General features: G+C 38.9%; 1 long non-coding RNA gene across 2 annotated transcripts; it reads left to right on the top strand.

Moving 5' to 3' along the window:
* LOC107611862 lies at positions 20,813 to 24,586 on the top strand. 2 transcript variants are annotated; one of them, XR_001613488.2, is made up of 3 exons: positions 20,813 to 21,496; positions 21,583 to 21,764; positions 24,536 to 24,586. It is a non-coding gene; the product is annotated as an uncharacterized LOC107611862 (long non-coding RNA). The 2 variants fall into 2 exon arrangements; XR_002352674.1 differs by lacking the exon at positions 24,536 to 24,586 and having other exon boundaries at positions 21,583 to 22,544.

Genomic DNA, 25,615 nt, shown 5'->3' with positions numbered 1-25,615 from the left:
TCAACCTTAGTTGCTGCAGGTTTATTGCCTACAGAAGTGGTTGAAGAAGCCTTTTTAGAGGGGTTGTTATCAGCATTTGTGTGTGTCTGATCCCTCACTAGCAGTTGAGTGCCCAGGTTAGAAGCTGGAGTGAAATTGGACGCCAGCTCCTTGTCTGTTCCTGGCGTCTGAACGCCAAAACTGTGCCCATTTTGGGCGTTCAGCGCCAGATCTTGCCCATTTTGGGCGTTCAACGCCAGATCCTTGCCTATTTCTGGCGTTGAACGCCAGTCCTGCCTTGTTTCTGGCGTTGAACGCCAGTCCTGAGCATGGTCTGGGTGTTCAGCGCCAGCCTTCCACCAAATTTCTGGCGTTTTAGTTCCAGAATTACTTTTCTCTGGGCTCTTACTGTCCTCAGGTGAATTTTGGGTGGTTAGCTCATTTCTTAGCTTTTTGCTACCTTGAAGTGGGGTATTTAATGTTTTCCCACTTCTTAGTTGAATTGCTTGGCATTCTTCTGTTATTTGCCTTGACAGCTGCTGCTTTGTTTGCTTAAACTGTTCGTCCATATGTATATTATCCATCCTTGTCTCTTGTAACCTATCTTTGAATTCGGCTAATTGCTTTGTTAGAAAGTCCAATTGCTGATTGAATTCAGCAGCTTGTTTTACAGGACTAAGTTCAGCAGTTGCCGTTTTAACCTCTTCTTTCATGGAAGGGTCACTGCTTAGGTATAGATGCTGATTCCTGGCAACTGTATTAATGAGCTCTTGAGCTTCTTCAATTATCTTTCTCATGTGGATAGATCCACCAGCTGAGTAATCCAAAGACATCTGAGCTCCTTCTGCAAGCCCATAATAGAAAATGTCTAACTGAACCCACTCTGAAAACATTTCAGAGGGGCATTTTCGTAGCATCTCTCTGTATCTCTCCCAGGCATCATAAAGAGATTCACTATCTCCTTGTTTAAAGCCTTGGATGTCCAGCCTTAGCTATGTCATCCGTTTTGGGGGAAAGTATTGATTCAGAAATTTTTCTGTCAGCTGTTTCCATGTCCTTATGCTGGCCTTAGGTTGGTTATTCAACCACCTCTTAGCTTGATCTTTTACAGCAAATGGAAATAGTAATAGTCTGTAGACATCCTGATCTATTTCTTTATCATGTACTGTGTCAGCAATCTGTAGAAACTGTGCCAGAACCTCTGTAGGTTCTTCCTGTGGAAGACCGGAATACTGGTAATTTTGCTGCACCATGATAATGAGCTGAGGATTCAACTCAAAGCTACTGACTCCAATGGAGGGTATGCAGATGCTACTCCCATATGAAGCAGTAAAGGGGTTAGAATATGACCCCAGAGTCCTCCTAGACTGTTCATTTCCGCTTAGGTCCATGATGGAGAAAGGGAGATGATGTAAAAAAAATATTTTTATTTTTATTTATTTATTTATTTATTTATTTATTTATTTCGAAAATAAAATAAATTAAAAGGATATGATGATTTTTGAAAAAGGTTTTAAATTTTGAAATAAAAATCTGAATTTTAGAAATAGATTTCGAAAATTTGCTTTTAAAACAGAGAAAAAAAAGATAATTTTGAATTTAAAGAGGAGAGAGAAAAACAATAAGATAGCACAAGATTTAAAATTGTTAGATCTAATGCTCCTTGTTTTCGAAAATTTTTGGGGGGAAAACACCAAGGAACACCAAACTTAAAAATTTTAAGATCAAGACACAAGGAAAACTCAAGAACACTTTGAAGATTCTCAAGAACACAAGAACACGAAGGAAGAATACCAAACTTAAAATTTTTAGAAAACCAAACTAAAATTTTCGAAAAACACAGAGAAATCAACAAGAAAACACCAAACTTAAAGTTTGGCACCGGATTTAATAGAAAAATTATTTTTGAAAATTTGAAAAAAAGAACATAAAAGACTCTGACCCAAAAGAATGAATCACACTTTTCACAACTCGTACCACTAACCAGCAAGTGCACTGGGTTGTCCAAGTAATACCTTATGTGAGTAAGGGTCGAATCCCACGGAGATTGTTGGTTTGAAGCAATCTATGGTTATCTTGCAATTCTTAGTCAGGAAGTCAATTATATTTATCAGTTGAATTGCGAATGAACAAGAGAGCATGGGTTAAAGGTTACTTGTTATGCAGTAATGGAGAATATGTTGGAGTCTTGGAGATGCTTTGTCTTCTGAATCTCTGCTTTCCTCTGTCCTCTGATTCACGCACGCACGTCCTTCTATGACAAGTTGTGTGTTGGGGCATAACCGTTGTCAATGGTTACATCCCCTCCTCTTGTGAAAATGGTCCAAATGCTCTGTCACAGCACGGCTAATCATCTGAGGTTCCCGATCATGCTGGAATAGGATTCACCCTCCTTTTGCGTCTGTCACTACGCCCAGCACTCGCGAGTTTGAAGCTCGTCATAGTCATTCAATCCCTGAATCCTACTCGGAATACCACAGACAAGGTTTAGACTTTCCGGATTCTCATGAATGCCGCCATCAATCTAGCTTATATCACGGAGATTCTGATTAAGGAATCTAAGAGATATTCATTCAATCTGATGTAGAACGGAGGTGGTCGTCAGGCACGCGTTCGTGGGGGGAATGATGATGATTGTCACGTTCATCACATTCATGTTGAAGTGCGAATGAATATCTTAGATAGGAACACGCATGTTTGAATAGAAAACAGGAATACTTGCATTAATTCATCGAGACACAGCAGAGCTCCTCACCCCCAACAATGGAGTTTAGAGACTCATGCTATCAAAGAGTACAAAGTTCAGATCTAAAAATGTCATGAGATACAAAATAAGTCTCTAAAAGTTGTTTAAATACAAAACTAGTAGCCTAGGTTTACAAAAAGTGAGTAGACTATGACAGATGGTGCAGAGATCCACTTCTGGGGCCCACTTGGTGTGTGCTGGGGCTGAGACTTAAACAATTCACGTGCATAAGACTGTTTTGGGCGTTCAACGCCAGGTTTGGATCCATTTCTGGCGTTGAACTCCAACTTTTAATTATTTTCTCGCGCTGGACGCCAGAATTGGGCAGAGAACTGGCGTTGAACGCAAGTTTACATCATCTATCCTTGAGAAAAGTATGAACTATTATATATTGCTGGAAAGCCCTGGATGTCTACTTTCCAACGCACTTAGAAGCACGCCATTTTGAGTTTTGTAGCTCCCGAAAATCCACTTTGAGTACAGGGAGGTCAGAATCCAACAACATCAGCAGTCCTTTTTCATCCTGAATCAGATTTTTGCTCAGCTCCCTCAATTTCAGCCAAAAAAAAATCTGAAATTACAGAAAAACACACAACTCATAGTAAAGTCCAGAAATATGAATTTTTCCTAAAAACTAATGGAAATAGACTAAAAACTAACTAGAATATACTAAAAACTATATGAAATTAACCCCAAAAAGCGTATAAAATATCCGCTCATCAGTCTCTCCGTCTTTTTCTTTGGTCATCATCCTGGGTGGCCAGAAATCAATCTAATTTTCCTTCTCTTACCAATTTTTCTATGATATTTTTCAAGTCGAAGCACTCGTTGGTAGAGTGTCCTCGAATTCGATGGTATTCACAATATTCCTTCCGGTTTCCTCCTCCCCTTTTGCCTTTGAGTGACCGCGCTGGGGGAATTTTTTCTGTATGGCAGACTTCTTTGTATACGTCGACCAGGGATGCTTTGAGAGGAGTGTAGTTGTGGTATTTTTTGATTTTCTCACCCTGTCGATCTTCTTTCCTTTTGGAGTCCTTGTCTTTGTCTCGGTAGGAGGCCCCAGGTTTTGAGATTTCTCCCAGCCGAGAGTTCTCTTCCATGTTGATTATTTTTCTACTCGCTCCTGGACTTCGTCTAAGGAGGTAGGATACTTTTTTGATATAGATTGGCTGAAAGGTCCCTCTCGTAAGCCATTGATAAGCCCCATGATGGCCGCCTCTGTTGGTAAACTTTGTATGTCCATGCATGTTTTGTTGAATCTTTCCATGTAGTTGCGGAGGCTCTCCCGATCTCCTTGCTTGATCCCTAGTAAGCTGGGTGCGTGCTTGGCCTTATCTTTCTGGATGGAGAATCTGGCCAGGAATTTTTTGGCCAGGTCGTCGAAGTTTGAGATGGACTTCGGAGGTAAGTTGTCGAACCATCTGATCGCCATTTTCGTGAGAGTTGTTGGAAAAGCTTTGCAGCAAACGGCATCTGAGGCATCGGTAAGGTACTTTCTGCTTCTGAAATTTCTGAGATGATGGTTGGGATCTGTAGTGCCATCATACAAAACCATATCCGGGAGCTTGAAATCTTTTGGGATTTTGGTCTTCATGATTTCCCTGGTGAATGGATCCTGTTCATTGTGTGAATTTTCCTCAGGAATGGTCCGAGGAGCTCTTGATTTGAGGTCGGCCTCTAATGCTGTAGTTTTTCTTCTAGTTCTCGACATCGTCGTACCTCTCTTTGTAGATCCTTTCCGATCTCCCATTGTTGCTGGGTTTCTTTTTCGAGTTGATTTAAGCGATCTTGAAGTGCTTCCATGGCTCCCGGATTTGGCGAGTTTTTGTCCCTGTTGGATTCCGGAGTATCCTTTAGCGTAGTGTCCGCGTTCTTGTGTGGTGTTCTGTTCTCCAGATCCGAGTCGTGGTCGTTGTCATGGCAGTCTGCCATGGTTTTGGGATGACTTTCAGGTTTCCCGGCAACGGCGCCAATGTTCCAAAGGTTACCTGAAACTGGAGGTCGATCTCGGATGAGATCCTTGGTACTAGTCGGGGATGACGTGTCCGGCTGGCTGGTGGCGGCCGGAGCTGTTGTGTCCGACTTGTTGGACTTGCTGCACTGCTGATCCTTGGCCACCGGAGGGTGGGGGGTACCTTCAAGAGACTCCGATGCTTAAGTTAGCACGGGTATTAAGCAGGTTTTATGTAGAATCAGAGTATGAGTTATACCTGGGTGCTCCAGTGTATTTATAGTAGTGTGGGCTGACCTTTCTGATAAGATAAGTTAGTTATCTTATCTTATCTTATCCTGTTTTGGATGAAGTCAGCTTATCTTCAAGGGAACTGCCTTTATCTCTATTGGCTGGGATTGCCTTTGGATTTGGGTCGTGTTCCTCTATTTGGGCCCTTTATTGGGCTTTCCTGTCGGTATGGCCGAGCTCTTTTAGAAGAGGTCGGGTAGTCTGACCTGAAGAGGTCGGTCGCTGTGTCGCCGATCATCCCGGGTCGGATAGCTCGACCCAGGGTATGAACAGGTTCTCTCCTCTCTCTTAGGATTTAGAATTAGGATTCCTCTTAAAGGAATTAGGATTTCTTCTTCTCAATTCCCAAGTTTAATATTCCTTTTACTTATTTTCTCAATTTAGTTTATGAACTCTTTATGTTTAGATTGATTTTCTATTTAATATAATTTGAGGTATTTCAGAATTATGATTGCTTTCCTTTATTTATATAAATAATTTAAAATTTTCCCTTTTGGCTTTGGTTGATTAATTGGTAACTCTTGAGTTGTCAAACTCATCGTGATTGATAATTGTTATCTTTGCTGATTGATTTAAATTCCTATAACTCTAGTCTTTCCTTAGGAGTTGACTAGGACTTTAGGTGTTAAATTGATTTATCTACTTGACTTACCTTCATAGTTAGAGGTTGACTGAATGGGAGCAAAAATATAATTCTCATCACCATTGATATGGATAACTAGGATAGGACTTCTGATTTTCATACCTTGCCAAGAGTTTTCTTAGTTATTGATTTACTAATTCCTGCAATTTATTTCTCTTGTTCAAACCTTTTCAAAACCCAAAAATACTGTTCAAATCTTTGAGAAGACGACTCGAGGTTTAAATACTTCGGTTTATAAATTTTATTGGGTTTGTTACTTGTGACAACCAAACTTTTGTATGAAAGGATTCTCTGTTGGTTTAGAAATTATACTTACAACACGATTAATTCTATAAATTTCTTAACTGGCAGAAAATCGATTGTCAGTCACCTCTGAGGTGTTGGATGTGGGGATTAGGGACCTCCTCACAAATTCTAGCCACCCTCTAGTTTGGGGGTTCAAATCTCTTCTCCTCAATTGGTTGGGTATCCCATCCTTATCATTTATCTAACGCACATTCAGCACACAAATTTCATTCAGGATCTCATCAAACCCAGGGTCTTGCTACTTCATTCTTTCTTCATAGATCTGGGTGGAGCTTGTCCTCTTCACCATTAGCATTCTTTCTATGCTAGAGGGGCTGTAGTCAATGGACTTTCCCCTTACATAGCTAATGTAGCCATAGTGTTGTCCTGGTTGAGGTACTGCGTTGGTATATAATTCCCTCACCAAGCTCTCTACCACTTTCCTTGGTGGGTTGTATAGAAGTGACCAACCCCTATTGTTGATCTCAATGTTGATTTCAAGATGCTCATTCCTCCCTAGTTGAAACCCAACTTCTGGAATGATCTCCCTCTCACTCACCCAACCATAGAATTGATTTTGGTTGAATGCAGAGAGGAACTTGTAGTCATTAAAAGAGCTTGAGGATCCAGAGGTTAGTTCCTTGGTTTTTCTTTTCTTTGAGGCTGAGCTTTTTGGTGGTGCCATTAGGTTGATAGAGTGTGTATGGGATTTTGAAAAAAAATGGGGGTTGCAAGAAAGAGCAAGCAAAACAGGGTTTTTCTCCAACACCAAACTTAGGACTTGATTGTCCCAATCAAGAAAAAGAAGAAAGAAAGTAGGGGAAGAGAGATAGTAAAAGGTGAAAGAAGAAGGGAAGGTGAAGGGTGTATGTATGCTTTTCGCGTGTGATTGGAGTTGTTGAAGTGGGAGAGGAGTTGGGGGGTGAGGTTTTTATAGGGGTGAATGTTGTGGTCGAAGGGTGGGAAATAAAAAGGGTTAAATGTTTTCCCACTTGGGGAGTGGCGCCTAGCGTGGGAAGAGGCGCCAACTCTTTTCTCACAGTGTCTTCTGCATGTGTTGAGTTCCAAAGTGCAAGTACACTTTGACTTCCTTGCTTTGTGAGTTGTTTACCATGTGGGCCCCATCTTCTCTCCTGAAATTGAAACTGAACCCATTAGTAATGACAAAATAACTCCTTCACATTCCTTCTCATCAAGAGTGATTTGGATTGTAACTGATGGGTGTCCCTTGGGACACCAAACTTAATCCTTTGGCATCTTAATAAATTGGTTCCATCATTGTGTATTTAATGTGTTCATAAGAATGGAATAACATCAATCTTTTCATTTTCTTTGGATTCCAATTTCTTTGAACTCATTAAGCCACGATCATGTTCTTACCCAAAACATTAAGTGCTTTCAAATTGGGTGACTTGGGCTGCTAGGTGATCCTTGGTGGTGGCCACACCAAACTTAATCTCTGGGCTTACTCTTCAAAATCAAGCTATTAATTGTTTGTAAGCCTAGATTAAGTGAGTGTGAGGCCACACCAAACTTAGCAATTTAGCTAGTTCTCAGCCCATTCACTCCTGATTAGTTATGCCTTCATCAAGTTGCAATTCCAGAATAGAAAGAAATAAAAGAGTGTGATGAAAATCTAGCTACCGAAGCTAATATCAAACTTTCTAATCTACAATTGTAAACTAATCCTAATTTGGTAATGTAACACAAATGTGAGACTGAAAATTAAACTATCTAAAGCAATAGATTTTAAACTACTTCTAAGAAAGGCAAGTAAATCAAAAAGGATAAAGTGTTGGGGTGCCTTCCAACTAGTGCTTCTTTGTTGTCATTAGCTTGACATTCCTTCATCTTTAGGTGAGCTTGTAGCTCACTCTCTGCTCCTCTTAGGAGACTCCCAAGTAGTGTTTGAGTCTATGGCCATTGACAGTAAAAGTTCTCTGAGTCTTGTCCTCCATGAGCTCTACATGTCCATAGGGAAACACTTTGAGTATGGTGAAAGGTCCTGACCATCGAGACTTAAGTTTTCCAGGGAAGAACTTGAGTTTTGAGTTGTAGAGTAACACCTTCTGTCTTTCAGTGAACTCTCTTCTTGCTATCTTTTGGTCATGCCATCTTTTTGTGTTTTCTTTGTAGATTTTTGCATTCTCATATGCTTGATTTCTAAACTCCTCCAGCTCATTGAGTTGCATTATTCTCCTTTCTCCAGCAGCTTGCTCATCATAGTTTAACATTTTTAGAGCCCAAAATGCTCTATGCTCAAGTTCAACTGGTAAGTGACAAGCCTTGCCATATACCAGTTGGTATGGAGACATCACAATGGGAGTCTTATAGGCTGTTCTGTAGGCCCATAGTGCATCATCCAGCTTCTTAGACCAATCCTTTCTTTAGCTTCCAACAGTTTTTTCAAGGATTCTTTTTAGCTCTCTGTTGGAGATTTCAGCTTGTCCATTGGTCTGTGGGTGGTATGGAGTTACCACTTTATGCTTCACTCCATATATGAGGAGGAGTGTCTTGAGTTATTTGTTGTAGAAGTGTGTCCCTCCATAACTAATGAGAGCTCTGGGAACTCCAAATCTACTGAAGATGTTCCTTCTCAAGAAGCTTATCACAACTTTGTTGTCATTTGTTGTAGTGGCTATGGCCTCTACCCACCTTGAGACATAATCAACAGCCACCAATATGTAGCTATTTGAGTAGGAGGTTGGGAAGGGTCCCATGAAATCAATCCCCCATACATCAAATAGTTCCAGCTCTAGTATGAATTGCTGTGGCATCTCATTTCTCTTGGTTAGATTACCAGCTCTTTGGCATTCATCACACCTTGACACCATTTCCTTGGTATCCTTAAGCATTGTTGGCCAGTAAAATCTGGATTGAAGCACTTTTGCTGTTGTTCTTTTTCCACTGAAGTGACCTCCATATGCGGATCTATGGCACTGCCATAACACTTCCTGCCCTTCTTCATGGGATATACACCTTCTTAGGATTCCATCAGCACACTTTTTGAACAAATAGGGGTCATCCCAGATATAGTATTTGGCATCCTTGATTAGCTTCCTCCTCATGTGCTTATTGATGTTAGTTGGTAGTTCCACAATAGCCTTGAAGTTAGCTATGTCTGCAAACCAAGGGGCTACTCAAATCATCATCAATTGCTCATCAGGAAAGCTTTCATTTACTGCTACTTGCTGCATTTCTTCTTGTTGTGGGATCCTTGAGAGGTGGTCAGCTACCTTGTTCTCTGCTCCGCTCCTATCTTTAATCTCAATATCAAATTCTTGGAGCAGTAGAATCCACCTTATTAGTCTGGGCTTAGATTCTTGTTTGGTAAGCAAGTATTTGAGTGCTGCATGATCAGTGAACACAATTACTTTTGAGCCAATAAGATATGATCTAAACTTATCAAAAGCAAAAACCATGGCTAAAAGTTCTTTCTCCGTGGTGGTATAGTTCCTTTGATTCTCATTAAGCGAAAACCAATCAGATGCATCACACATTAGTTCAAAGGAAAGATCCCAGCTTGGTGGTGCTATAATAGGTGCAGAGGAGAGTTTCTTTTTAAGTTCATCAAAGGCTACCATGCACTCTCTATCAAAAACAAAGGGAGTATTTGAGACAAGTAGGTTGCTAAGGGGTTTTGCAATCTTTGAGAAATCTTTGATAAACCTCCTTAGAACCCAGCGTATCCCAAAAATCTTCTGATTGCTTTGACATTGCATGGTGGAGGTAATTTTTCAATTACTTCCACTTTTGCTTTGTCTACTTCTATGCCATCTTTTGAAATCTTGTGACCAAGAACCACCCCTTCAGTCTCCATAAAATGGCACTTCTCCCAGTTTAAAACCAGGTTGGTTTCTTGACACCTTTTTAGCACAAGAGTAAGATGGTATAGGCAATCAGAATATGAGTTTCCAAACACAGAGAAGTCATCCATGCATACTTCTATGAACTTCTCAATCATGTCAGAAAAAATGGAGAGCATGCACCTTTGGAATGTTACAGGTGCATTGCACAATCCAAAGGGCATTCTCCTATAAGCAAAGACACCATATGGACAAGTAAATGAAGTTTTTCCTGATCCTTGGGGTCTACAACAATTTAATTGTAGCCTGAATACCCATCTAAGAAGCAATAATACTCATATCCTGCCAATCTTTCAAGCATCTGGTCCATGAAAGGTAGGGAAAAGTGATCCTTTTGGGGTGACTTCATTAAGTTTCCGGTAGTCAATGCACATATGCCATTCGGTCACTGTCCTTGTGAGTATCAATTCATTCTTTTCATTTGTCACAACAGTGATCCCTCCCTTCTTAGGGACTACTTTCACCGGGCTTACCCAAGGGTTGTCTGAGATGGGGTAGATCACCCCTGCTTGCCACAATTTCAACACTTTTTTTCTGAACCACTTCATTTATAGTTAGGTTTAGCCTCCTTTGTTGTTGTCTTGAAGGTTTGACATCTTCTTCAAGTAAGATTTTATGCATACACATTGAAGGACTGATCCCTTTTAAATCTGCAAGTGTCCAGCCTATGGCATCCTTGTGTTGTCTTAGCACTTGGATAAGCTCCTCTTCTTGTTCCTTACTCAGACTTGAATTTATGATCACTGGGTGAGTGTTGTTAGCACCCAGATATGCATATTTCAAGCTGGGTGGTAAGGTTTTCAGCTCTAGTTTTGGTGGCTCTACATCTTTGTTGTTTGTAGTGGTTGGCATGATTGAGTTTCTCATGGTTGCTTGTGGTGGTTCTCCATCTTGTGCTTGTTCCAGCTCAATGGTTCCTCCACATTGTTCTTCTTCCAAGACTTCTTGAACTATCTGTTCAATGGTGTCCACCAGCATGCATTCTCCTATGAATTCCTTGGGGTAACTCATTGCTTTAAAGACATTGAAGACCATTTTCTCTTCATGCAACCTCAAGACTAGTTCCCCTTTTTGCACATCAATGATGGCTCCAGCAATAGTTAGAAATGGTCTCCCTAGGATAATTGATGTGTTGGCCTCTTCTTCCATGTCCAGCATAACGAAATCAGCGGAGAAAATGAATTCTCCTACTTTCACTAGCAAGTCTTCCACCACTCCATGTGGAAACTTAAATGTTCTGTCAGCCAATTGGAGTGCCGTTCTTGTTGGCTTGGCTTCTTCAATTCTCATCCTTCTCATCATGGTTAGGGACATAAGATTTATGCTAGCTCCCAAGTCACACAAAGCTTTCTCAATAGTGATATCCCCTATGATGCAGGGGATTTGAAAACTCCCTGGGTCTTTCAACTTTTAAGGTAGCTTCTTCAATATGATGGCGCTACACTCCTCAGTCAATACTATGGTTTTCTTTGCCTCCTAGTTCCTCTTTTTGGTTATAAGCTCCTTCAAAAATTTGACATAGAGTGGCATTTGTTCCAATGCCTCAGCAAATGGTATGTTGATTTGGAGCCTCTTAAAGATCTCTAGGAATTTAGAGAACTGGCCATCCTTCCCATATTTTCCTAGTCTTTGTGGGTATGGTACTTTTGGCACATAAGGCTTCAAGACTGGTTTTAGTGGAGGTGGAACAGGGATCTCTCCTTCATCCTTGTTCCCATGCTTTGCTGCAACTTCTTCATGATTGTCTTTGCTTGGGGTTCCTTCTTCTATAACCTTCCCACTTCTTAGAGTAATGGCTTTGCATTCCCCTCTTGGGTTAGCCATGGTATCACTGAGAAATATGTGTGTGGGAAGTGGGATTTGCTTGGATAAAATCCCCACCTGTGCTTCCAACTTTGAGATTGCTGCGCCTTGATTTTTCAGATTTGACTTGATTCCTCTTGATTAGTGTCTATCCTTCTTTCAGTTTGTGCTTGTCTATCCATGAGGGTGGAGACTGCCCCTGTAATCTGTGATGACAGTTGTACTATTGCAGTCTCCATCCTCTCAAAGTTGCTCTTGATTTCACATGGTTGCATAGTTGAGGATGGTGCATCTTGATTGAGGTTGTTGTGTATGGGTTGGTTGCTATGGTATGATGTGTTTTGTGAGTTATGGTAGGGTCTATGGTTCCCTGTTTGATGGTTGGGGTTGTGGTTGAAATGCTGATTTGATGAATAAGGTTTGTTGTGGTCCTGGTTGTGGTTTTGTTGATTTTTCCACCCAAAATTTGGGTGGTTCTTCCAACCTGGGTTGTATGTCTTAGAGTGTGGGTCATATGGTGGTCTGGATGAATTGTTCACATAATTAGCTTGTTCCCAGTCACCTTCAGGTTCTGGTGCATTCCCTTCTTGTTGAGGAGTTTGGTCTTGAATGACTGAGGCTTGATTAGCCTCCATCCTCTTGGTTAAAGCTGCTACTTGAGCTGCAATTGCCTTGTTCTGAGCTAACAAAGCATCTACAGAATTGAGTTCTAACACTCCTTTCTTCTGAGTCCTTTCCGAAGCATAGAAATACTCATTTTCAGCTACAGTCTCTATAACATCTATGGCTTCTTCAATGGTTTTCTTCTTGTTGAGTGAGCCCCCTGAAGAATGATCCACAGCCTTCTTTGCTTCATAGGATAGCCCCTCATAAAAGATATGTAGTTGTACCCACTCATTAAACATTTCTGGTTGGCATCTTCTTGTCAGATCTTTGAATCTCTCCCATGCCTCATAGAGTGTTTCTCCATCTTGTTGTCTAAAGGTTTGTACCACAGCTCTCAGCCTGTTGATTCTTTGTGGAGGGTAAAATCTTGCAAGAAATCTGTTTAAGACATCCTCCCATGTAGTTAGGCTATCCTTGGGGAATGATTCCAACCACTTTGCTGCCTTATCTCTGAGTGAGAAAGGGAACAAAAGTAGTTTGTAGATGTCAGGGTGTACCCCATTGGACTTTACAGTATCACATATCCTCAAGAATGTGCTGAGATGTTGATTAGGGTCTTCTTGGGCACTTCCTCCATATCAGCAATTATTCTAAATAAGTGTGATGAGCTGAGGCTTCAGCTCAAAATTATTGGCATGAATTGTTGGCTTTAGGATGCTGCTACCACAATTTCCTGGGTTTGGTTGATGTAGGAGCCTAAGACTCTCCTTTCTTGCCCAACATGATTGCCAGCCTCCTCTTCAACATGGTTATGTGCTTCTTCTTCCATGGTGGTTTCTAGATTTTCCTCCACTAGTTCCTCTCTAATTATGCCTTTGCCTCTTGCTTCCCTCCTTCGCCTAAGAAGGGTCCTCTCAATTTCACTATCAAAGGGAGATGAAGTCTCTCCTCTTCTACCTGTCATACAATTGGCAAATAACCAGCAGAGAACAAGTGTAGTAGGGAAAACCTTGTTGAGATTAGTGGTTAGCTTTGTTGATGCAATTAATCGAACAGTTAGAAGAGTGGAAATATGGATGAATAAAAATAATCAAAGAAGAAAGAAATAGAACTCAAAATAAAAATAAAAAAATAAAAGGCACTAAATAAAATAAAATAAAATAACAAGGAATCTAAATTGCTTAATCTAGCTCTCCAATCAATTTAATCACTGTCAAATTTAAGCCAATCCCCGGCAACGGCGCCATAAAACTTGATGACTAAAATTCACACCCCATTCAAAAATTGGTGAATTAGTTCTATTGGCAAGTGCACCAAAGTTATCATCAAGTAATAACCCACAGTGGAGTGGGATCGTATCCACAGAGATTGGAAAATTCGAGCAGTTTAAATTAGTTGATGAATTAGTCAAGCGGATCAATAAGATTGTGAAGTGCAGAATTGTAAATGACATAAATGTAAATGACTAGAATATAAAGAAAAGCAATAAAGTGCAGAAATAGAAATGGCAGAATGTAAAGTGTAGAATCATAAATGACTTGAATGTAAATGGGAATGGGGAATTGCTGAATGTAAAATTAAGCTATAAAGAAAGGGATAGATAAGAATGGGGAAATTCATTGAGATTGGGAGATGTTGTCTCTTTGGATCAAGTCTAGTTTATATCCTCTTCAATCATGCAACTCATTGACCTCTTGGCAATCATGATTGATTGAGTCCCAATCCCTTGGTGACTCAATTTCTCAGATCTTGATCAATAGCCAATTCCTTGGTCTAATTGCTCATGAAGAGAGATATGCTTGGTCCCTGATTATACCACACACCATCATAGGTCCAAGTAGAGGGAGGATTATATGTCACATATCCAAACACCAAAACCCAGATTCTACTCAAGTGTGAAAAGGAATTTCAAGAATGGTTTCATGTTTCCTTTCCCAAGGTTCCCATGAAACCTAATTGCATTCAATCTCTTTCCCAAGATAATTGAACACTAAGCATTAAGAACGAAATTCCTTCTAGCAAATCAAAGAGAAGATGAAGAGAAGAAGAATTTCACTATTATCAATCCATCAAGTACAACAATGCTCCCTCTCTAAATGAGAAGGAAGTTAGCTACTCATAGCTCAAAATGTACTCAAAAGTGAAGTATAAAAGTGGATCTAAAACTAACTGCTCCACCCCCTCTTCAATATCCTTGGGGGTATTTATACTACTCCTAGTAAAATAAAAGAATTACAAAAGTGAAAAAGGAAAATTACATTTTGGAGGGAAAAAGAAGCTCAATAAGTGTGACCTCCCAGCTGGTGTGTGATTGGCGCTCTAGTGGCGTGTCACGTGCTCTTCAATTTTAGCTTGGCGTGACACGCCCAGCCCTTCAAGTGGCAAGCTCGTCTTCACTAACAACCTTGGCGTGCCACGCCTTCGAGCTCAAGTGGCATGCCCTAGTCTTTTTTCACTTCTCTTTGCCTCTAGAAACTTGAACTAGCGTGGCACGCTCAGGGTTTGGTGTGCCACGCCCTTGCTCTACGCTTTGCTAAGCTTCTCTGGAAAGTTGAACTAGTGTGGCACACCCAGGGTCTGGCGTGCCACTCCCCTTTGTGAGTGAGTGGTTCCTCTGTTTGGCGTGCCACGCTACGAACTCAAGTGGCACGCCCCATTGCTTCTTTGCTCTCTAAATGGCACTGGCGTGCCACGCCTAGTTGCTCAAGTGGCACGCCTAAGTGAGATTGAGAGGTTGGCGTGCCACGCCTTCGACTTCGAGTGGCACACCCAGTCTTCAATTGCCTTCAGCCCCTTCTCTGGATTATCGTACCAGCGTGCCACGCCATGCTGTTCAAGTGGCACGCCCATGGATTTGTGAACTCTTCAAGCTTGGCGTGCCACGCCTGGGTTCTCAAGTGGTGCGCCCAAGTGACTTGTTGGAGCTGGCGTGCCACGCCTTCGATACCAAGTGGCACGCCATAGTGGGGGTTCTTCTTGGAATGGTGGGTTGGCGTGCCATGCCCCTTTGCTCAAGTGGCACGCCCATAGTATTTGATGGATTAGGCATGCCACGTCTAACCTGACGTGCCACACCCCCTTTTGTGTCCTCCATTGTTGCTCTCTAGAATTTTGTACTAGCGTATCACACCCAGTCTCTGGCGTGCCACGCCCACATGCATGCTTGGACTTCCCTTTTGGAATTTAGTACTGACGTGCCACGCCTAGCTCCTGGCATGCCATGCCAGTGCATTTTTGTGGCGTTTGCTCCCAAGTGGCATACCAGTTTCACACGCCCAGCTTCTTGTTTGTCTCCTACCCATTTTTGATGCCTTTTTCACCTGAAATTCAGCACAACTCGTCTCAAATTAGTGTACCATAATATTCATCAAATAATGAATAAATTGTACTGATCAAATGAGGTTTATAATCTTTTATGGTCTTCTTTATGCAAGAAAGAAGGGTAGATGATGCAAGTCATCACATATTTGGTAGTATAATATGTTAAATAAGGTTTTAGGGTGTTTTGGTAGCTGTTTGGAGGTTTGGAAGGCTTGGTTTGGTGCAAGAACGTGGAAAAATGTTTGAAAAATAGAGCACCAACCCACGCGTGCGCGCACTTGGCGCGTACGAGTGACCCAAGCACTTTCGACCATCCACGCGCACGCGTATATGGCGCGTACGTGTGGATGCAAAAAATTCCACCCCCAGCTAAAAACCTGAAAGTTAGGCCTGCACTGTGCGAACATTGGCCTAAGGCACAAACCAACCCGCGCGTACGCGCACCTGGCGCATACGCGTCCTTGATTCTAATTGCGCAATTCACGCGTGCACGCACCTGGCGTGTACGCGTCCATGATCCCATATGCAATGCACGCGTAGGCACGTTGTACACGCGTGTGCTGATAGCGTCACCCATCCTCCTGGTACATTTTTCAGAGTTAGGCCAACCTTGGGCTGACACTGTGCCCTGCGCTCAACACCACCCACGCGTGCGTGCACCTGGCGCGTACCCGCCCTTCAGCCAAACTGCGCATCGGCGCGTACGCGTACATGATGCATCCGCTCCGGCAAAAAAAAAAAGAGTGTTTTTCTTCTCTTCCATTTTCTTTTGTTTATCGCATTCGTATACTTCTATTCTTTACATTTTAATTTTCTTTTTACAGCTTGTTTTCATTTTATTTTCTAAGTTTCTCATTTTAATAATGGTGTTGCATCTTCCTATTCAATTGTTGAGAATTTCTTGCATTATTTTGGTGCCTTTTGACTTGCTTGATATTATTGGGTGATGAAACTTTTAAATCAATGCTTCATCTTTTATGACCCTTGTATCCCTTGTGTATTGATATGAACTCATATTATTTTTCATGATCCACTTTTTCTTATTTGAACTTGATGCTCAATATGCTCTTCATGATTTGACTTTACTCTTGCATCAAGTATTAATATGCCTTAGCTTATATTGTTTTCTCACTCACATGTCGTAGCTACCATGTGGTAGAGAACTTTACTCTTATTTGGCATTAGCCTCGCCTATGTTCTACTTGCTTTGCTATTCTTGTTATAAGCTTAATTCTCTTTCTTTTTCTTTCCTTTTAGGTTGGCCACCAAGAAAGGAGAAAAAAAGGAAAGTTTATAAATGGGGCAACAAACAAGTCATCCGCACAACCCTTTGAAGGAGCTCATTAGTTGTAACAACCCATCCACATTGCTCTTCTTTGCATGCACCGAGGACGGTGCAATCTTTAAGTGTGGGGAGGTTGTCCGACCAATCTCCATGGGTAATAATTTCCTTTTTTTCAACACCAATGTTAGCTAATTGTTGCATTGCATGATAGGTTGCATGATAGTTAGAATTTGTACATATTTTCACCACTTCTTTCTTGCTAGGACTACTTGGTTAGGGTGATGATTTCTTTTCTAAGAAACTGTTATAGGGCAACCTACCAATTTGAAAAAATTTTTTGTTGAACTTGCTTGAAAGAATTTATTTTGGAACATATTTTTTGAGCTAAGAACACACATCTCATAACCACTTATTTTCCTTCTTGTGTGCATTATTCTCTTTCTATGATTGCGATCTTTGATTTGTTTGATTCTTTATGTCCATTATTCCATGTATTCATGCACTTATATGATTGAGGCCATCATTTTATTTAGCTCACTTACCCAAATAGCCTACCTTTTACTCTCCATTGTTAGCCAATTTGAGCCTACGATTAACCCACTTTGTTCTTTAATTTAGCACATTACAAGCCTTAAAGTGAAAAATAATAAATGTCCTTTACTTGGATCTTTGATTAGCTTAGGCTAGTGAGTGTGAGTATCATTCAAGTGTAGAAAAACTTGGGACATTGGTTGGGATAAAAGAGTGTATTGTATTGTTGGTAATATCGAAAATTGGGTGCATACTCATGTATTGATTAAATGTATAGACCTTATGCATTGATGTTCTTGTATGTAGCTTGAAAGAAAGAAAAAAATGAGAAAATAAAAAGAAAAAAAGAAAAAAATATATGTAGATATCAAAAGAAAAAAAAGAAAAAAATAGAGAGAAAAGAAAAAGAAAAGAAAAGTAATAAAAAGGGGACAAAATGCCCCAAGTGAAGCTCAATAATAATCAATGCATATGTGTTGTGATAAAAAAGAAAGAATACATGAGTATGTGAAAAAGTGAAGAATGGGTAGTTAGGTTAGCACTTAATTTGTATAGGTTGCCATAGGTTAGGTGGGAAGTTTAAGTTGATCAAAGATTCAAATTCTATTCCACTTGACCAAATATGCATCCTTACCTTGACCTTAGCCCTATTACAACCTGTGAAAAGTCCTCATGATAGTTGTATACATGCGTTGAATAAATGTTGATTATTAGATGAAAAACAAATATTGGAAAGCATGATTATGAGAGAATTGAAAGAATCGACCCTATACACTTGAGCAACAAGAGTGCAAACACTTCCGGTGAGGGTTCAATGCTCAATTCCTTGATTCCCGGCTTTCATGAGGGTTCTTCTTGCAAGTCTACTTGAACTTCATTTTTATACTTGAATTGGTAGGATTCATGAGTCGTCATATGACCTTACCCCTATCCGTTTATACATGCTCTTGGAGGATTGATTTATTTTTAACCAAGTAGGTAGAATCATTTTGCATTTAGTTGCATTCATATAGATAGATGCATTTAGGTTATTTGCATTGAATAAATGTCCATACCCCTTCTCTTATCCTTCTTGGTTTAGCATGAGGACATGCTATTGTTTAAGTGTGGGGAGGTTGATAAACCCCATTTTTAGGGTTTATCTTGTGTTGAATTTAGAGGGTTTTGTCAACTTTTCTCCCATTTATAACTTCTCCTTTAATTGTGCTTAAGAGTGAAAACATGCTTTTTAGGTCTTAAAATAACTAAATTTAATTCACCTTGATTCCATTAGATACATTGATATATTTTTTAAGTGATTTCAGGTTTTAGGAGGCAAGGATTGGATTAAGGGAATGAAGAAAAAGCATGTAAAAATGGAGAACTCATGAAGAAATGAAGGAATTGCAAAAGCTGTCAAGCCGACCTCTTCGCACTTAATCGATCATAACTTGAGCTACAAAGATCCAAATGATGTGGTTCTAGTTGCGTTAGAAAGCTAACATCCGGGGCTTCATAATGATATAAAATTTGCCCTAGTTTCATCACGTTTATGGGTGCGCACAGGTACTGTATGCATACGCGCTGATGGTTGCACATGATTCACTTAATGCAACTCGTGACCAGCGATTTTAGAAGCCTTGTGGGCCCAATCCAACTCATTTCTGATGCTATTTAATCCAATGATTGAAGAGAGGTGAGGTATGTAGACACTAGTTTAGTTTTAATTTAGTTTTGGGAGGAAAAGTTAGTTTTAGAGAGAGAAGCTCTCACTTCTCTCTAGGATTAGGATTAGGTTAGATCTAGATTAGAATCTCTTAGATCTAGTTTAATTTCATGCTTTGATTTACTTTTCTCTTTGTAATTCTTCCTCTTCTACCATTCCTTTCTCTAGTTTTGCTTTTAATCCATGTAATCCTTTACTTTTATGTTGATGCATTTTTGTTTTTCCATTTTCCTTTAATGCAATTTATGATTCATGTTCTTTTATTGTTGAATTGCTTAATTCATGTTGTTTACTTTTGTTGCCTTTTATGTGTTTGATGAAATGCCTCTTTTAGCTTTAGTATAGATATTGTTTCTCTTGGCCTAGGTAGAGTAATTAGTGACGCTTGAGTTATCTAATTCCTTTGTTGATTGATAATTAGAAGTTGCTAATTGATTTGGATACCACTAAAGCTAGTCTTTCCCTTGGGAGTTAGCTAGGACTTGTGGAATCAAGTTGATTCATCCACTTGACTTTTCTCCATGGTTAGAGGTTACCTAAGTGGTAGCAATGGACAATTTGTGGTCACAATTGATGAGGATAACTAGGATAGGACTTCTAATTCTCATTCCTTATCAAGAGCTTTTCTAGTTGTTAGTTTATTTCTATTGTCATTTACTTTTCATGTCCCTTATCCAAAACCCCAAAATGTACCTTATAACCAATAACTATACACTTTATTGCAATTCTTAGGGAGAACGACCCGAGGTTCCAATACTTCGGTTTATAAATTTAGGGGTTTGTTTTAGCGACAAACAAATTTTTGTATGAAAGGATTAGCATTGATTTAGAAACTATATTGCAACGGGAATTTATTGTGAATTCTAAACCGTCAAAAATCCAATCATCAGTGATATTAATTTGGTATTTCGTAAAAAGTTAGAGAACGGAGGCTTAGGTTTCTGAAGTACTGAGGATGGTTTTGGTTGAGCGGGAAGGCAAAGTATGGTATGGGTAACTATTGGTAATGAATTGTGGAAGTGGTGAATTACTGAATACTGAAATGAATGATTTTTGAAAACCACTGATGTAACATTTTTAAACTGAGATATTGTTGAGACGCTATGCGCCTGGCAGGGATGGCGGTTAAATTCCACCTGTCGAGGTTGCGGCGGCGGCGTAAGGGCGGTGGGTCATCCCGCTTACGTTGAGATGTGAGGTCTGTGGCAAGAGTATCCTGCTCGCATCCCTTCGGATCACTAGAGTGTGCAGGCACAAAATCCTGGACGGTGTTTAGAGCACCATATCTCGGGGGTTTCCAGTATGATTTCTGTAACATCCCGCATTTTTGAAAACCTAAATATAAATAAATTGTGATTTTATCTTGTTAAGTTTAAATTTTGTAATTCTAGAAATTATTTTGTTAGAAATAATTAAATAGATTCGGAGATAGTTTTATTTTGAATCAATTAATATTTTTAAGTAATCTTATTATAATAGAATATTTTGTATAATTTTAGTAATTGAAAAATAAGAAAGAATTGTATAATTTAATTTAAGTAACTTTTATCCTGAAAAAGTTACGATTTATTTTATTAATTTGATATCTTATTTTATAAATTAATTAATTAAGAGTAATTAAATTAGTTTACTAATATTTGGAGTTAATTCAATTAATATTTTTGTGTTGAAAGTAATCTTTATAGTATTATATTTGATTTCTAAATTTTTATTCTATCTCGAATATTTTATAAAATTGTTATGTTACTCCTATATATTTTACCTAACTTTAGATTTCTCAAATTAAAACTTAAACCTAACCTAATTTTACAAAACCTAAATGCCTATACGTTCAGAAAGGGAAAAAAGAGAGAAAGGGGAACAGAGAGGGAGCAAAGGGGAAACGAGAAATTGATGAAAGGGAGAAGAGGGATCAGGGAAGCCAGAGGAGAGGGTGACAACGGAAGGTGTCATTACCATCGCTGGCATTGAAATCGGAGGGGAAGCACCACGAAGAACAGAGAGACGCGCATGATAGAGGGAGAAGGTAGTGTCGCTACCGTGCCTGGTGATCGTTGCGGAAGCTTCGATCGCTATTGTCCCTGCTAGGGTTACCACTGACGCCGAACAGAACAGGGGAGAGGAGCGCAAATTGGAAGAGGAAAGGGAGCTCTGTTGCGGGCTCGTTGCCAAGAAAAGAAGAGGCGATGCTGGTGGGGATCGCCGCCGGTGTCGTCGCCGTCACTATGGTTCGTGGTCACCACTGCCGTTGGTGACGGACTAGGTTGCGTCCTAGCTACCGGAGCCACCATCACCATGACCTTGTTGCTTCGAGTCAACCATGTCTCTACCTCTGATGTACCTTGTCGTGCCATATCCGTTGGAACTGCCGTGGTTGGAGCTTGTTATTAGAGAAAGCAATTTGCTGCCACCATCTTTCAGTCTATCCAGCATCATCATCCTCTTTGTTCCAGTTCCAATGCCAATTTTCTGTTTCTTAAGCCAGTAACGCTTTCTTCCTTACTCTTCTATCATTTTTGTTCATCCGTTATACTCTATCCTAATTATAGCAGTATATGGTTTTGTTCTAGTTGTCAATTTATCTCCTGAGCAATCACAATTGGTGTTGAGGTCGTTGATGTTGCTGCTGTTATGCTATAGCTAGTCACAAGAGTTTTACTGCTGCGGGATTACGTTGAAATTGTCGCTGCTGCTGTGAATTCAAAATAAGCGGGCTTATAGTGGTTAATTTGTGCGAGTTCAGCTAATCGAGGTAGGGGGTTTAACTTAAACGATTTTAATTTAAGAATGCCTACAAGGTTTATTGAATAACTGCAAATAGATTTAATAACTTTGAGTAATTGATTGATTATATGAATGTTTAGTTTTGGCTGAAATTATGATTGGAATGATTGAGATTTTTTTATTGGAACTTTGGTTGAATTCGTTAATTATGTGAAATTGAATTATAAAGTGTTTGATGGGAGATTATTGTGATTTATGTATTTTGATTGATTAAATTGAAATTATTGCTGTTGAGTTGGTTTACTGTGATGGACTTAGTTAGTGATTAATTGAAGTTGTGTTTAAGGAATAATTGGAAGACTGAATTTTGAAATGCTGAACTAATTGCTGAAAATCTGACTTTTGAATTTAAAAGACAACTTTGGAAGTGAATCAATTATTCAATAATGATTGAAATGATATGAGAGTAAAGGCTGAGTAAACTATGATAAAAGTTGTTATTGGAATTCAATTTTGAGAAGTTTGAATTAACAATAGAACTAGTTATGATTTTTCATAGTTAAAATGTAAAACTTGATTCTCTGTATTACTTTCAAATGAAGTCGGAAACTTTGAAAATCTATAACTAATTCTATGATGATCGGAATTGCGTGGGACTAAGTCTGGATTAAGCTTGGGGATGTAGGGAGCTGGACTGGTGAATTTGTGACTTTTTCATTAAGTTTATGATTTATGGTAAATTTTTGAATTATGGATGTCAAATCTGGTTTTTCTGTAGAACGTTTAACAGAGCAGCAACCTGTTTCTTCTATTGGAAATTTTCCAGTTTGAATTTTGAAATGGAACAAATTTTAAATAAAACTTTATTCCTATTATTTTAATGCCGTAAAATTTCAGAACAATTGGACTTGTAGTTTTAAAGATATGAATTTTTGAAAGATGATGCATTATGCAGAAAAAGCCAGATTCTGTTTTCTTAATTTAGTAACTTTGAGAGTTTATAACTTTTGATCCTGGATAGATATTGAGATGCAACCAATTGGAAGTAAAAAGTAAGTATGTTTAGCATATGTGATTTAAATTTCATGGTTTTTCATGTTTTAATAAGTGAGTTATGGGACTTGGAAGAGGTTGTGTTCAATGATTTGTAAAACAGAATTCTGCAGAAAATTACCTAACTTCCGAACTACGTAACTCCTTCATTAAAAATGGTATGACCCTGGAACCAATTGAGAAAGAAATTTGAATAAGTTATTTTTAACCACATTAATTTTGAAGGTGGTTGGATTTAATTTGGATTTTATATGGAATTACAAATGTTGTACGTTGCTGCTGTCTTTTGGTTTTAAAATATTGCAGAGCAGTCACGGTTTTGCTTATATTCCCGAAGCTAGAGTCAGCAAAAAATTATGATTTTTGGTTTAATAGAAAGCTTAATCCGAGATGGTCGCATGGATATAAAGTTTGCGTGATTCCGAATTCATTTGATATTTTAAAAACAAAATGGAAATCAGGCTGCCAGGTTGTGTTGACAATTATTTTGGATATGGAATTTAAGAAATAGATTTTCTATACTATTATCAAATATGTTTGAGAATATATATTGTTGTGGCAACTGCTGAAAGAGGCTGATGAAATGTTGAGAAAGAAGGAACTCGTAAGGGTGACTAAGTCCTATTTTTAAAGGAGATTAGTCCAAATTTTTATAAAAGTAAAAGGAGTTAATCAAAATGAATACTTGAGACTTGTTTAACGATAATAACTTTACTGATTCTTTTGAGAAAATATATTTGGTTTATAAAGTTGCTAGCAAGGACATGGGTTTTGTCCCGCTTGCATATTTACAATTACAAAAGAGTAAAGAGAAAAAGAGTAATATAGATACAGATGAAAGAGTATTCAGAGAAAAGTAAAGAGATACAGAGAACTGAACAACTAGAGTAGAGTAAAGAGATGCAGAGAAAAGAGAAACCAAAGTAGAGTAAAGAGATATTTGTATATATATATATTAGTTGCTTGATGCAACCCAGAGCTATATATATATATTAAGCAGAGGCTGTCTCAAATGAGCGGCTATTATTATATGCGCATTTATTTAGGAACGGTAAATCGTATTCGGAAAATCGGGATTACTCGTGACCGGATAAATGTCGGGATTGCGGGCAGCCAACCGACACATGAGCTCATGGCCTGTACTAGGACTAGACATTCATCATATGCATCTATGTGACATTGTTTGGGTGTGTATATTGTAATTGGTTTGTCTATGTGAATAATTCTGTTTAACTGCTAATTGCTATACTTGATGTAATTGCTCTTGATTGTGTTTGAATCTCTTTACTTGTGTTTGTATCTGATTGGCTGGGTTGTAGTGAATTGGGTGTTGATTGAATTGCTTGGGCCTAAGGCCGTGATTGGTTTGTGTTTGAGGTTTAGTAAAGTATGAAAGATTAAGCTGGTTCAGTATAGACTTAATGAACCTATGCTTGGAACAAATTAGTCATTCATACAGTCTAGGAAAACTTTTAAGGCATATATAAAGTAAAATATGGGTTTAGGATTTTGGATAATTAATTGATGCTTCTAAAGAAGGTTTTAGATTTTTGAAAGTTGAGCCATTGGTTTTCAGAAGAAGTTTATATAAGGCGAGCGATGAATACTGCGAATAAAAGTAGTTTTCTTTTCAATGTCTCTAAATGAAATTAACTATTTGCGCTTTATTCTTTACTTTCATGGCATTCTCGACCTCTACTGAGAACATGTGGTTTGGTTCTCACCCCAAATTTTCCACCCTTTCAGCGACAGGTTTGAAGACGCAATTTGAAGCTGCGAGCGATCAGTAGGCTTTCTTTATGGTCTTAATTGCTTTCATAGAGTCCCCTCGCTATTGTCCTTTGAGATTTTATTTTACATAGAGGGGTAGGTTTAGTATATTGTATTTGAGTTTTATTTGGTCTCTTTTGTATAAGAATTATTATAAATAATATTTATGTGATTATTATTATTTGTGAATGTTTGAATTATGACTTTAATGAATAAAAAAAATTTTTCTGGAATTTTCTTAAAACTGAAACGCGAACTTGATACAAAGGCTCGATAATTAAATAGTTAATACTAGAGAAGGTTACGTAATGTTCTTTCTAGTGGAAATACCCTGACTTAAGTAAGGCATTTTGCTAGACGGGACGTTACAATTTCGAAGGGCAACATTGATGAGTATTTTGGTGAAAAATAAATTTCTCCCAAAACACACAAATCTAACCGGCAAGTGTACCGGGTCGTATCAAGTAATAAAAACTCACGGGATTGAGGTCGATCCCACAGGGATTGAAGGATTGAGCAATTTTAGCTTAGTGGTTAATTTAGTCAAGCGAATCAAGAGTTGGTTGAGTGTTTTGTGATTTGTAGAAATTAAATTGCATGGAAGTAAAGAGAACAGGGAATTAAAATGCTGAATCTTAAAGAGCAAGAAATTAAATAGAAGAAACTTAGAATGCAAGAAATGTAAATTGCGGAATCTTAAAGTGCAAGAAATGTAAACGGCTGGAATTGTAAAGGGAATTGGGGATTAGATTTGCAGAATTTAAACAAGGAAAGTAAATTGCATTAAACAAAAGAGTAAAAAGAAGGTTGGGTTCAATCGGATCTTGAAGCAGTAAAGTAAATGAACATTAAGAGCAAGAAACAAAATGTAAATTAGGAATTCAGATCTCAGGGCCCAGAGACTAGAAAACCAAGTCTAGATCTCAATGCCTTCCTAGATCCAACAAGAACAATTGCAAGGGAATTGTAAATTGCAAGGAAAGTAGATGAGAATCAAGTAACAGAAATGGAAATTCAATTGCAGTAAATAAACAGAGAGATCCAAGGATGAGATTG

The sequence above is a fragment of the Arachis ipaensis genome, chromosome B08 (assembly GCF_000816755.2).
Source record: "Arachis ipaensis cultivar K30076 chromosome B08, Araip1.1, whole genome shotgun sequence".
NCBI classification, from domain to species: Eukaryota; Viridiplantae; Streptophyta; class Magnoliopsida; order Fabales; family Fabaceae; genus Arachis; species Arachis ipaensis.
This window is presented reverse-complemented; position numbering and strand designations above follow the sequence as displayed.